At 47.1% G+C, this 14,992-nt stretch overlaps 1 long non-coding RNA gene across 1 annotated transcript in view; it reads right to left on the bottom strand.

Annotated features, from left to right (window-relative positions):
• Positions 1-14,992, bottom strand: part of LOC137320280 (uncharacterized) — a 410,687-nt gene that overhangs the window by 218,979 nt on the left and 176,716 nt on the right. The window lies entirely within an intron of this gene.

Genomic DNA, 14,992 nt, shown 5'->3' with positions numbered 1-14,992 from the left:
CCTTAATACCCTTGCCTAACAAAAATCTATCAATCTCAGTTTTAAAATTTTCAATTGATCCCCCCCCCCCTGCCTCAGTTTTTTGGGGGGAAGAGAGTTCCAGATTTCCACTACCCTTTGTGTGAAGAAGTTCTTTCTGGCATCACCCCTGAATGGCCTAGCTCTAATTTTAAGGTTATGCTCCATTGTTCTGGACTCCCCCACCAGAGGAAATAGTTTCTCTCTATCTATCCTATTAAATCCTTTAATCATTTTAAACACTCAATTAGATCACCCCTTAATCTTCCGTGGGATACAAGCCTAGTCTATGCAACCTGTACTCATAATGTAATCTTTTAGCCCTGGTATCATTCTGGTGAATCTGAGCCGCACCCCCTCCAACGCCAGTATATCCTTCCTGAGGTGCGGTGCCCAGAACTGAACGCAGTACTCCAGATGGGGTCTATCTAGAGCTCTGTACGACCCTCTCGAGATAAAGGTCAACATTCTATTAGCCTATTTAATTATTTTTGGACCTGTCCACTAGCTTTTATTGATTTATGTACGTGGACCCCTAAATCTCTGACAATCCTCAGTGCTGAGCTTCTCGCCAGGTTTCCCAATGGTTTTGGGAAGGAAACCTGCCGTCTTTACCGAGTCTGACCTATATATGCCTCCAGTCCCTCGCCAATGTGGTTGACTATTAGGTTTCCTGCCCTCTGAAGTGCCTAGTAAGCCACTCAGTTGAATCAAACAGCGACATCAATGGTTGAAGAAGTTCCACCAACACCTTCTCAGGGTAATTGGAGTGGGCAATTAATGTGGCTTTACCAGCGACACCCACAGCTCGAGAATGAATGAACAAAAAGCTTACCACTTGGGCATAAAACTAGTGTTTCCGATCATTGAAATGAAAATCGAACGGTTTCTTTGAGGCTTCGATTTCTACCGCCAGTTTCACACCCGAGCAGCAAGTTGAGGGATAGATGGTCATCGGAACACTAGGGGTCTCCCCATCTCTTCTTGCATCAGTGCTGTTGGATCTGTTATGTCCACTGAAATAGACAAAGGGGGCCCTGGTTTAATATCTCATGGGTGAAAGCAACAGTTAATGGAAAATAAAATCAGGCTAGGTTCAGAAGCGATTGTGTTCCCACTGAGCCACAGCTAACATTAGTATGGAAATAAATCTAAATCCACCTGTATGAATGAGCCACGCTACAGATGTCAAGATATGAATAGGATTGAAGGTACAGTATACATGAAGATCTCAGAGTGACGGCATCTGGTCTCAGGGAAGCCCTAGTTTCGGTACTGATTATTAACTCTCTAAGAAGTGCACCTTAATGATAAGGGACAGAATAGGTAAAGCTGAATCTGTAGAGGTACAAACCCAGGATCAGTCTGTCCAGTGAGGGAAGGACACAGCTCCACGTCTCCAAGTTATCCAAACCTCCATTGCCATCATTTACTCAACCTCAATATTTCTGGATCAATTTCTAAAAATGTTATCTGCTAAAAATGGAGGGCAAATACCATATCTGGTTATCAAATTGTACCCACCCCACCCACCCCCAACGATAGAAAGAGAGCCTCTGCCTGATCTAACCGTGTACTTTGATCCACAGTTATGCCGCGATAGAAGCAGTCTTCACTTTCTAGAGAGCCATGCGGAGGGAGAGGTGAACAGTTTTCTGTTTCCCTTTTGCTCTATCGGAATCCTTCCCTTCTCTTTCATATCTCTCTCTGCCTGTTTCTCCCGACGTGTCTGTCTCTCTCTCTCTCTCTCTCTCGGACAGTTATTCCTTTTCTCTTTGTCCATAAGAACAAGAAATAGGAGCAGGAAAGGCCATATGCCCCCCCGAGCCTGCTCTGCCATTCAATCAGATCGTGGCTGATCCTCAACCTCAACTCCACTCTTTATCTTTCCATTCCTCTGTCTATCATTGTATCTCTATCTCTCTCTCTAGCAAAGGAACAAGAGTAGGCCATTCAGCCCCTTGAGCCTGTTCCGCCATTCAATGAGATCATGGCTGACCTGTATCTTAACTCCATCGAGTTGCCTTGGTTCCTTAACCCTTAAGACCCTTACCTAACAAAAATCTATCAATCTTAATTTTAAAATTTTCAATTGACCCCCCAGCCTTAACTGCTTATTGTGGGAGATTTCCACTACCCTTTGTGTGAAAAAATGCTTCCTGATATCACCCCTGAACGACCTAACTCTAATTTTAATGTTAAGTCCCCTTGTTCTGCATTCTCCCACCAGAGGAAAAACAGTCAAAACAGCCTTAACAAAGCCACAGTGCCTCCAAAAGGCAATGTTGTGGCAGTGAGAGAATGTTACTTTTTTTATTCATTCATGGGTTGTGGGCGTCGCTGGCGAGGCCGGCATTTATTGCCCATCCCTAATTGCCCTTGAGAAGGTGGTGGTGAGCCGCCTTCTTGAACCGCTGCAGTCCGTGTGGTGAAGGTTCTCCCACAGTGCTGTTAGGAAGGGAGTTCCAGGATTTTGACCCAGCGACGATGAAGGAATGACAATATATTTCCAAGTCGGGATGGTATGTGACATGGAGGGAAACGTGAAGGTGGTGTTGTTCCCATGTACCTTCTGCCCTTGTCCTTCTAGGTGGTAGAGATCCGGGTTTGGGAGGTGCTGTCGAAGAAGTCGTGGCGAGTTGCTGCAGTGCATCCTGTGGATGGTACACACTGCAGCCACAGTGCGTCGGTGGTGAAGGGAGTGAATGTTTAGGGTGGTGGATGGGGTCCCAATCAAGCAGGCTGCTTTGTCCTGGATGGTGTCTAGCATCTTGAGTGTTGTTGGAGCTGCACTCATCCAGGCAAGTGGAGAGTATTCCATCACACTCTTGACTTGTGCCTTGTAGATGGTGGAAAGGCTTTGGGGAGTCAGGAAGTGAGTCATTCACCGCAGAATACCCAGCCTCTGACCTGCTCTTGTCACAGTATTTATGTGGCTGATCCAGCTAAGTTTCTGGAGAATGGTGGCCCCAGGATTTTCATGGTGGGGGATTCGGCGATGGTAATGCTGTTGACTGTCAAGGGGAGGTGGTTAGACTCTCTTGTTGGAGATGGTCATTGCCTGGCACTTGTCAGGCGCGAATGTTACTTGCCACTTATCAGCCCAAGCCTGGATGTTGTCCAGGTCTTGCTGCATGCGAGCACGGACTGCACTCATCAGCAAACATCCCCATTTCTGACCTTATGATGGAGGGAAGGTCATTGATGAAGCAGCTGAAGATGGTTGGGCCTAGGACACTGCCCTGAGGAACTCCTACAGCAATGTCCTGGGGCTGAGATGATTGGCCTCCAACAACCTCTACCTTCTTCCTTTGTGCTAGGCATGACTCCACCCACTGGAGGGTTTTCCCCCTGATTCTCATTGACTTCAATTTTACTAGGGCTTCTTGGTGTCACACTTGGTCAAATGCTGCCTTGATGTCAAGGGCAGTCAATCTCATCTATGGACTTCAGCTCTTCTATCCATGTTTGGACCAAGGCTGTAATGAGGTCTGGAGCCGAGTGGTCCTGATAGAACCCACACTGAGCATTGGTGAGTAAGTGGCACTTGATAGCACTGTCGCGACACCTTCCATCACTTTGCAGGTGATTGAGAGTGGACTGATGGGGTGGTAATAGGCCGGATCGGATTTCTCCTGCTTTTTGTGGACAGGACATACCTGGACAATTTACTGAATCCAGAATAATACATCCAATTACTGAATCGACAAAAAGCAAACCACCTCTCTATGTCTGCCCCTCGCTTTTTGATGAATTTCTCTACGTTTTACTTGATCAAAGTCACTTGGATGTTAACCATCTCTATTACTTCTCTTTTTGAGTTTATTTTTGGCTGGGTTTGTGAAAAGATCCTCAGTTTCTCGAGTCTGTCTTTATAACTAAAGCCTTGCATTCTTGTTATCTCAGCTGTTTCAGGTTTTTGGGGGAGGGATGCTGTGTCAGATTTTGGGGTGAGGGGACTGTTAGATTTTGGGGAAGGGGGGGTTGTGTTAGATTTTGGGGGGAGTGGTCTGTGTCAGATTTTTGGGGTGAGTGGTCTGTGTCAGATTTTTGGGGGGAGTAGTCTGTCGTATTTTTGGGGGGAGTAGTCTGTGTTGTATTTTTGCGGGGAGGAGGTCTGTCAGATTTTGTGGGGATGGGAATTTTCAGATTTTGGGCGAGGTGACTGTCAAATTTTGGGGGATGGGGACTGTGTCATATTTTCCTTGGGAATGGACTGTCAGATTTTTGGGGAGGGGGTGCTTTCAGATTTTTGGAGAGGGGAGATTTGTTGGATTTTCGGGGAGGGGACTGTCAGTTTTTGAGGAGGGGACCGTATGTCCTTTAATTCACTGGGATTTGGTCCCATGTCTTTAATATATTGGGATCTGATCCCATGCCTTTTGAACGTGCTGTGCTCAGTTGATTAAAATTCAGTTACTCAGCCAGCAGTGATTGGATGAAACATCAGCTCCAAAACATTGATGGGCAGAATGTGAATCTAATCGTCGCAATGTATTGGCACAAATTGTCTGGGAAAATCACTTAAAGCTTGACCTGCTTTTAAAGACAATTTTTTCGATATCCTAACTTTGCAGGGCACGCTACATGTTTTTCCCCTCCCTCCCTGGCTCCCCAGCAGTGTTAACTTTTAGCACACCACAGAACTCAGTTTGTTGACAACCAAAGGCAACCCAGAACAAGGAAAAGAAACAGACCAAACATTCCCCACATGGCCCCAAGAGACGAGCAGGTGGAAAATGCCATGTTACTCGAAGAATGAAGAGGAGTTTACAAGGGAGCGGTTAACAAGGGAGCTGATCTTCATTCAAGCATTTTGCACTCACTGCTGGGAACTAACCAACTAGTGAGGACAAGGAGGATGGAGGTACCTGCATGGGAACTGCGACTTAAGTGACCAGGACAGACATGATAAAGTGAACATTATCCATGAATTCCAGTCTGAACAGTGATGCCTGGTGGAGATATGATGATGACTCCATGTTGCAGGTGTTTTTGGGACACAAGTAGTGTGTCCGCCACAGTCGATATCACGCTGCTGATAAACCCTAATCTGATCGGCATTTCATTTTAACAGCCAGGCCATCAATCAGAAGCTGGCAGGATCTAGGTCCAAACCCTGACTGTTCAGCTTCCTGTTTGGATCCAGCGCCCGTAACTAACACTCACTTTGATCGATTTGTCCTGGAAGCCAGAGTCTGTTCCCTTGCACGGCTAGTCCTTCTCACCCTGAGTACCAGTTGGACAGTGTCCAGAAGTGTGTGGAGGATGTCAGAATGAAGTATAAAGATTGCCTAAAAAAGTAGGATGGTCTTTACGCTTCAAATGACTTGGCGTTCTCCAGTTGGCTCCTGAAGTCAAACTGGCAGCATTCAACACCAGGGGGCCTGAAAAGCACAGTTTGTGAGCCAGAAAAGAACAGAAGGAATAGGAGCAGGGGTAGGCCATACAGCTCTTCAAGCCTGCTCCACCATTCAATAAGATCATGGCTGATCTTCGACCTCAACTCCACTTTCCCGCCTGATCCCCATATCCCTTGATTCTCTGAGATTCCAAAAATCTATCGATCTCAGCCTTGAACATATTCAACGACTGAGCATCCGCAGCCCTCTGGGATAGAGAATTCTAAAGATTCACAACCCTCTGAATGAAGAATTTCCTCCTCATCTCAGGCTTAAATGTCTGACCCCTTATCCTGCGACTATGCCCCCTAGTTCTAGATTCTCCAGCCATGGGAAACATGCTCTCAGCATCTACCCAGTCAAGCCCCTTCAGAATCTTATATGTTTCAATGAGATCACCTCTCATTCTTCTAATCTCGTGAGAGTATAGGCCCATTCTACTCAATGGGTTAACCAAAACCACTTTCTGGTCCAATTTTCTGTAGCATCCTGGAGATGGGCAAAGCTGAGCAATAGAATCTAGAAACAAAAGAATGAAAGACTGTCCCAGCCTCCACCTTGACTGTCTGAGGTCCTCGAGAAGATTGGTGATGGTCCAGTGATGTGAACAAATCAATCAATTTGGTCACCCCCCAAGTGCTGAAGATATACTGGGCTCCCTCAGTGTGGATCATCTACACGTCAGGGTGGGCTGAAGAGCAGCTGAGTGTGCTGACCATCCCGGCCAAATGTGGCACCAAGAATGTCACCCCATGGTTCAAGCACCAATTGGAAGCAACGCGTCATCTTGACAGAGGGACACGGGAGTGGGTTCCCACCCACCCCCCGCCTTTGTAGACAGACCAGACAAGTGTCATGTTGTCTGTCTGGAGACACCCTGACTTACCCCACACCGAGCCTGAAAGTGGATATTGTCCTATTGTACCATTCACACCTCGATCCTGTTGAAATGCCAAGTGAACCCATCCATATCCACTGGCCTAGAAGCCCATCGATCCTGAATGCGGCCCCCAACCATTTGTCAAAGTATTAGCTGAAGAGCCTGATGGCTGCAGCAGCAACCCCAGGAGAACACTGTGCTCCCAGGACCACCAGCTCTAGTTCAGATGCTGTGACAAAGGAGACCTGAAAGGGACCCGTGGAAACTTTACTGGTGGAGCAAGGTTCAACTGGGGAAATAGCCCCATTAGTTGGTCCTTCTGGATGAGGAAACTGACTGTGACTCTCTCTCACTCACTCTCAGTGTGGATGGGGGAAGATGCTGGTCTCACCTGCCAGTATGCCCACTAGTAGATAGTTCCTTTGATGATCAAACCAAACCACGTTGCGAAAACATGGAGGCTCAAGTTACAAATGCGGAGGATTCTCACTACTGGTCCCCTGGACCTGAGGGTCCAGAGTGATCCACTTCCACATGGAAGGACTGGAAATGGCCCACCCATCCAGAACTGTGGTGGGCTATCACAGGCAGGAATTATTGCTAGGAGGTGGAGCTGGACAAGGTCTCGAAGGTGACTTGTTGTGATCTCCCTACATTCCAGGTCTTAATCTGGAATGATGGCATGGCATGGTACAAAGGACATTGCAGTCTGGTTAAAGCCTTGAAATGGCAGTTTTCCCTGAAGGGGCCTATAGATGGGGGGTGGCCAAAACAATATCTCCCCTTAGGTGCCAATCTTGGAATGCCTGAGGTTCTGCTGGAGATGCTTGTAGCCCTGCAGCAGCTTCTCCACTTCTCACCACAGAAGCCCTCAGCACCAAACGGCAGCTGCAGTAGTTGCTGCTGCAGTTCCTGAAGGAACTCCAACATGTGCAGCCAAGCTTAAGGGGTGATGCAAGACCCACTGGACGATAGACCCTGATCCTACAGTCTGCAACAGTGGATGCTCTCTGATGGTGGTCCTCACTCTGTGAAGGGATTGCTCCCTCAACTCACCTGCAATGCATTAGCCTGATGATAAGTGAAGCCAGCCCTAGTGGGTTTGGTGACAAAGGGAATATGGGATATGTGCCAATCCCTGCAAGAAGATCCACCAGACACACATGTCCCACCATTTGGATTGTGGTGGGTGGAACATGACTAGTTTCCCAGATGGTGACCTTCCCCCTGATGCTTTCATGACTGAAGTTCACCAGCTGGATCAGCGAATTGAAAGGTGTGAAGCAGGGTGGTGGAGGCACAATGGACACTGTCTACCTTGGCCATAACCCGAGGGTGCTTATCAAGTCCACGCAAACTGCCCTGGAGATTGTTAGGACAACACCAGAAAATGTCAATGCCTGAGGCCTTTGCAAGACCCCAAGTAAAGACTCAAACCCCTCGGTTCCGGGAATACTGGAACCGACAGTTTCAGACTCTGGGTCCCCCTTGTGTTGAAGACATGAATGAGACTCAGCAACTGGACATTGCAGTACGACTCAGGCTCCCAACTGGGCTTCCAAAGGTGGGAAGCCTCCGGGCAGCTTCCTCGGGCTAAACCAACAAGGAAGGTTGCTAGTTAACCCCTGGGACAGGGATGAGGGTGGCTGTAACAGCAACCAGCTCATGAATACAAGCACCAATCAAGTTAAACCCTTGAGACATGAGCCTCTGCCACTCGGGGGCGGTGTCACTGAGGCACACGTAACCTCCCTGGGAGTGAGAGCCCTTGGAACCTGGATGCTCCTCAGGAATTGGAGGGAGCGGCTGCAGATGGCTCCACAGTGGTGGGGGCGGGGGGGGGGTGGGGGGTGAGACACATATCTATAAAAAGTTTACCGGAGACCTGTGACTGTCCTCACCGAAGTGGAACTCACCCGCAGCATAGGTGACCCTGAGTGAGGTCGAGTCCTTCGAGGGTGGTGCCCACAAATGAGAATGCACCAACTGGAGACCAATGTCACGGGGCTGGTTTGGGGTCACCAGCGGGCACAATGGATGCCTCTGGTAAAGGACTCGCCAACGGTAGCTGGCGGCGCTTGGGGGAACCAGCCTGATTGTGGCACCAGTAGGCATGGACACCTCAGAGCCAGCTGTTTCCAGAGGAGGAATTTGTTTTTTATTCGTTCATGGGATGTGGACGTCGCAGGCGAGGCCGGCATTTATTGCCCATCCCTAATTGCCCTTGAGAAGGTGGTGGTGAGCCGCCTTCTTGAACCGCTGCAGTCCGTGTGGTGACGGTTCTCCCACAGTGCTGTTAGGAAGGGAGTTCCAGGATTTTGACCCAGCGACGATGAAGGAACGGCGATATATTTCCAAGTCGGGATGGTGTGTGACTTGGAGGGGAACGTGCAGGTGGTGTTGTTCCCATGTGCCTGCTGCCCTTGTCCTTCTAGGTGATAGAGGTCGCGGGTTTGGGAGGTGCTGTCGAAGAAGCCTTGACGAGTTGCTGCAGTGCATCCTGTGGATGGTACACACTGCAGCCACTGTGCGCCGGTGGTGAAGGGAGTGAATGTTTAGGGTGGTGGATGGGGTGCCAATCAAGTGGGCTGCTTTGTCCTGGATGGTGTTGAGCTTCTTGAGTGTTGTTGGAGCTGCACTCATCCAAGCAAGTGGAGAGTATTCCATTACACTCCTGACTTGTGCCTTGTAGATGGTGGAAAGGCTTTGGGGAGTCAGGAGGTGAGTCACTCGCCACAGAATACCCAGCCTCTGACCTGCTCTTGTAGCCACAGTATTTATATGGCTGGTCCAGTTAAATTTCTGGTCAATGGTGACCCCCAGGATGTTGATTGTGGGGGATTCGGCGATGGTAATGCCGTTGAATATCAAAGGGAGGTGGTTAGACTCTCTCTTGTTGGAGATGGTCATTGCCTGGCACTTATCTGGTGCCAATGTTACTTGCCACTTATGAGCCCAAGCCTGGATGTTGTCCAGGTCTTGCTGCATGCGGGCTCGGACTGCTTCATTATTTGAGGGGTTGCGAATGGAACTGAACACTGTGCAATCATCAGCGAACATCCCCATTTCTGACCTTATGATGGAGGGAAGGTCATCGATGAAGCAGCTGAAGATGGTTGGGCCTAGGACACTGCCCTGAGGAACTCCTGCAGCAATGTCCTGGGGCTGAGATGATTGGCCTCCAACAACCACTACCTTTGTGCTAGGTATGACTCCAGCCACTGGAGAGTTTTCCCCCTGATTCCCATTGACTTCAATTTTACTCGGGCTCCTTGGTGCCACACTCGGTCAAATGCTGCCTTGATGTGAAGGGCAGTCACTCTCACCTCACCTGTGGAATTCAGCTCTTCTGTCCATGTTTGTTTCAAGGCTGTAATGAGGTCTGGAGCCGAGTGGTCCTGGCGGAACCCAAACTGAGCATCAGTGAGCAGATTATTGGTGAGTAAGTGCCGCTTGATAGCACTGTCGACGACACCTTCCATCACTTTGCTGATGATTGAGAGTAGACTGATGGGGCGGTAATTGGCCGGATTGGATTTGTCCTGCTTTTTGTGGACAGGACATACCTGGGCAATTTTCCACATTGTCGGGTAGATGCCAGTGTTGTAGCTGTACTGGAACAGCTTGGCTAGAGGCGCAGCTAGTTCTGGAGCACAAGTGTTCAGCACTACAGCTGGGATGTTGTCGGGGCCAATGTATCCAGTGCATTCAGCCATTTCTTGATATCACGTGGAGTGAATCGAATTGGCTGTAGACTGGCTTCTGTGATGGTGGGGATATCGGGAGGAGGCCGAGATGGATCATCCACTCGGCACTTCTGGCTGAATCTTCCTCTATATCCCAGGAGGCCTCAGTACAAGTTGGTACTGGGGCATCACCCAGTGGTGTGGACTGGGATAGCAGGGACTGGTTGGCGAGTGGCCTTAACCAGCCTGTCCCACTCTCCACCATCGAGACAACAACCGGAGCGACCCCCCTCGAGACTTTCCTGTTCAGTCCCAAGGTAGATCTCCAGCCGACATCAGTTGGAGGTGGCTGTATGAATTGAGCCCTAGCCAGTGTTAGTGTAGTTAATCCCGAGCAGTGCCAAACTCTAGCTGACATCAGAAGGTCAATTTCAAAATTTGCAGATGACAGAAAACTTGGAAGTGTAGTGAACAGTGAGGAGGATAGTGATAGACTTTAAGAGGACATAGACAGGTTGGTGGAATGGGCAGACACGTGGGAGATGAAATTTAACGCGGAAAAGTGCGAAGTGATACATTATGACAAGAAGAACGAGGAGAGACAATATAAGCTTAAAGGTACAATCCTAAAAGGGGTGCAGGAACAGAGAGACCTGGGGGCATCTGTGTATAAATCTTTGAAGGTTGCAGGACAGGTTGAGAAAGCGGTTAAAAAAGCATACGGGATCCTGGGCTTTATCAATAGAGGCATAGAGTACAAAAGCAAGGAAGTCATGATGAACCTTTATAAAACACTGGTTCGGCCACAACTGGAGTTTTGTGTCCAATTCTGGGCACCATACTTTAGGAAAGATGTGAAGGCCTTAGAGAGGGTGCAGATGAGATTTTACAAGAATGATTCCAGGGATGAGGGACTTCAGTTACTTGGCTGGACTGGAGAAGCTGGGGTTGTTCTCTTTAGAGCAGAAAAGGTTGAGTGGAGATTTGACAGAGATGTTCAAATCATGAGGGATCTAGGCAGAGTAGATAGAGAGAAACTTGTTCCCATTGTTGGAAGGTTCAAGAACAAGATTTAAGGTGGTTGGCAAAACCACCTAGGGCTATATGAGGAAAATCTTTTTTATGCATTGAGTGGTTATGATCTGGAATGCACTGCCAGAGATGGTGTTGGAGGCAGATTCAATCGTGGCTTTCGAAAGGGAATTGGATAAGTGCTTGAAGGGAAAATTTGCAGGGCTATGTGGAAAGGGTGGGGTGGGACTAGCTGAATTGCTTTTGCAGAGAGACGGCAAGGACTCGACCGGCCGAATGGCTCCTTCTCCGCTCTTACCATTCTATGATTCCATGAGTCTATGATTCTGCATCAATAAGGTGATTCAGGAAAGACTCGGGGGTGGTTTGGAATCTCTGTCAAGGATGTGGAAATTGCAAGACCAAAGCTCGTGACTTCCCAATTTTTAACTGGAGGAAATTGTGGCTCATCTCAAACAGAATGTGGGTCTGACAACACAAAGACATTGGAATGGTCAAGAGGGGCAGTGGTTTTTTCAGCGTCCACCTGAAAGCTGGTCCATGTCTGTGGACAATGTCACCAAAGGGCAGCATGTAGATGAGGAAGAGGAGGGAGCCAAGGATTGAACCTTTAGAAACATCAGAGATAACGGTGATAGGGTGGGAAGAGAAGCTGCACCTGGCTCTGATCAGATAGATGAGTGGAACCCAGCGAGGGGAGACCCACCACAAGAGGCCAGTGTCTGATGAAAGAGGAGTTGACAGGTGGGTTTGCTGTAGGTATGGAGATGGGGTGGGGTGGGCCATGGAGGGATTTAAAACCAAGGATGAGAATTCTAAGTTAAAGTGATATGGAACTGGGAGCCAGTGAGTGTAGGTGACGTGAAGCAGGACCTGGTGCTGGTTGGACACGGCCAACAGAATTTTGGAAAGCTGCAGGAACAGAGTGAAACGGGTCTGCTTGTGTCCCTGGATTCAGTTTACACTGCGGAGAATCCATATAAATTATAAATGAATCGCCAGGAGTGAACATGGTCAATACAGTTATATGGAAACTGTAAATGAAACCGTTCATTATTATTGGATCAGTCCTGTATGAGCACAATTTTTAAGTTTATTGCTGAGAGAGGTTTGATTAAGATAACGTCCTGGACTTTGAGAGGTTTGTGTTATATTCACCACATTATTTGCATTGGTGTCAAAGCTGCTGATGTTTGTTCGAGTGACTGTAACTAATAGCCATGGTCAGGAGTATAACCGTGTCAGTGGAGACTTGTCCCCTGAATAAATTGGGGATTGTTGGAATGGATCAACACAGAGTGCCTGCCGCACCTGTGGTTTCCAGGGGAACAGACGCCACTGGTCCTTGCAGAAATTGGACATCCAGTAATGATTCAGATAGAACTCATTTATTATCTTGTTCTTGCAGCTGTTGGAGTTCCGGGTAAGCCGTTATCTCATGTGTTAACTGTGCTGCTGTACTTGGCATAGTATTTTTTCTCCCACCATGTTTTCCACAGTCGCCTGTTCTGTTCCATCGATTGAATGGTGGAATGGTCTCTGCTCTTTTGATCTTGTAGGAGCTGCATTATATCTGTAATGAACTTTGTATATCCAAATTTGGCATTGTTACTGGATAATTCTCTGTACTGAATGTATTGTTGAATAATGGTATCTCCTTAACGTCTAAACATTCTGTCTTGTAGAAATTGCATTATATCTGTAGTGACCTTTGTATATCCAACCCTGGCATTTTTATCCAGTAACAATACCAAGGTTGGAATTACAAAGTTCATTACAGATATAATGCAGCTCCTGCAAGATTGAAAAGGCAGAGACTTAACTCATTCCATCATTCATCCTGGCATTTTTACTGGATTATTCTCTCTAATGAATATATTGGAATCAGGTGTCTGGGCTAAGATTTCATATCAGACCATCAGGAGCTGTGATCAGTTTCATGTTGTGGAACTAACCTGTCCTGGAATATATTTTCATCAATGTGTTTTCAGTGATTGATAATGAGACAGCTCACGGTCTCAGTGTTACAAGGAGGCAGCTCAATGTCCTCCCTCCCCAATAACATGCTCCAGTTTAATTGGGATTACAATGTATTTATTGGTTATCACTGTTATAAAATATTATTCCATTATGTGTGTATCTGACGCCGCTTCAGATATCAGGCTACTGAATTGAGTTTACTGCTGATTCTTTCACATCTCCTTCTCTGCTTCACTGTGGGTGAAATAAGTGACTGTCATTGGACTTCATTGTAAAATGAAATGTTTTGATGTTATGTTGTCTCAGTTTTCACTGTATCTGTGGAATCAGGAGCCCTTCTGTTTATCTGTAGATTATGAGTATGATGTTGGCCTTTTATTAATTGAACAATCCCGCCATCTATCGCTTTATTTTATAATTACAGGGGAAGGAATCTCAATTTTTGGTGAGGTTTGTCTGGAAGAGGCATTTGATTCTGTTTATTCCATGATTTGCAGATGAAGTGAACAGTGTAGGTGAATTGATAGAGACTTGATGATATGTACAAACATTAAACTATTTCAAAGGAGCTTCACTATTTAACAAACTGAGACTGAGAATAGGATCGGTGGGACACGGGGCTGGTGAACAGAATGCAGGCGCAGGATGATAGGATTTAATCAGATATGAAAATGGACTTGAGAAAGAGAGTAGAGTGAGTGATAGAGAGGGTGACTGAGAGGGAAAGCGAGAGGCTGTGGTGTGAATAATTCATCAGAATAAACTGCTGAACCTTCCAGTGGAATTAAACATAGAAAATGTGATTTCAAGGTGTTATTATGATGTGGTCAGATTGGGGGAGTTTTTATTGTGGGACTCACTCCTCATGTTTATATCCCTGTCAGGTCCTCAGTCTGTTTTTGTGAATGTTCCTTGTTTTCCAATTTAACAGTAAACATAATTAAAATTTACTTAAAATATAGAGTTAGTAATTTTTTGATTGTAATGAATTATTCGGATAATTCTTCGTACTTTTAAAGCTCGGCTGAATTCAATAAACTAGGAGGATGATTTAATTAATACTTCTCAATTTAATTTTAATTGAATATACAAAGTAAATTTATTGAACACATTTTATGCCCAACAGGATCCCTGAAACCAGTAACCACAGAAATGAAGCATTGAGTGTATTAGTTGGATTGTGTTAGTGGGACCGATAGATTAGATTTCATCTAACATTCTGCTATAGGTTCTCCCTGTGAATCCCAGCCTCTCCTCCCACTTCATTGAATTCTATGTCTCCTCATCCCTTGCTTCAGTTCATAAGTGGCAAGTAACATTCACGCCAGACAAGTGCCAGGCAATGACCATCTCCAACAAGAGAGAGTCCAACCACCTCTCCTTGACATTCAACAGCATTACCATCACCGAATCCCCCACCATCAACATCCTGGGGGTCAGCTTTGACCAGAAACTTAACTGGACCAGCCACATAAATACTGTGGCTACGAGAGCAGGTCAGAGGCTGGGTATTCTGTGGCGAGTGACTCACCTCCTGACTCCCAAAAGCCTTTCCACCATCTACAAGGCACAAGTCAGGAGTGTGATGGAATACTCTCCACTTGCCTGGATGAGTGCAGCTCCAACAACACTCAAGAAGCTCGACACCAAGAAGCAGCCCGCTTGATTGGCACCCCATCCACCACCCTAAACTTTCACTCCCTTCAACAACGCGCACAGTGGCTGCAGTGTGTACCATCCACAGGATGCACTGCAGCAACTTGCCAAGGCTTCTTCGACAGCACCTCCCAAACCCTCGACCTCTACCACCTAGAAGGACAAGGACAGCAGGCACATGGGAACAACACCACCTGCACGTTCCCCTCCAAGTCACACACCATCCCGACTTGGAAATATATCGCCGTTCCTTCATCGTCGCTGGGTCAAAATCCTGGAACTCCCTTCCTAACAGCACTGTGGGAGAACCGTCACCACACGGACTGCAGCGGTTCAAG

Source organism: Heptranchias perlo, chromosome 3, assembly GCF_035084215.1.
Source record: "Heptranchias perlo isolate sHepPer1 chromosome 3, sHepPer1.hap1, whole genome shotgun sequence".
NCBI lineage: Eukaryota > Metazoa > Chordata > Chondrichthyes > Hexanchiformes > Hexanchidae > Heptranchias > Heptranchias perlo.
Note: the sequence above shows the minus strand (reverse complement) of the source record. Positions and strands in the feature narration are given on the sequence as shown.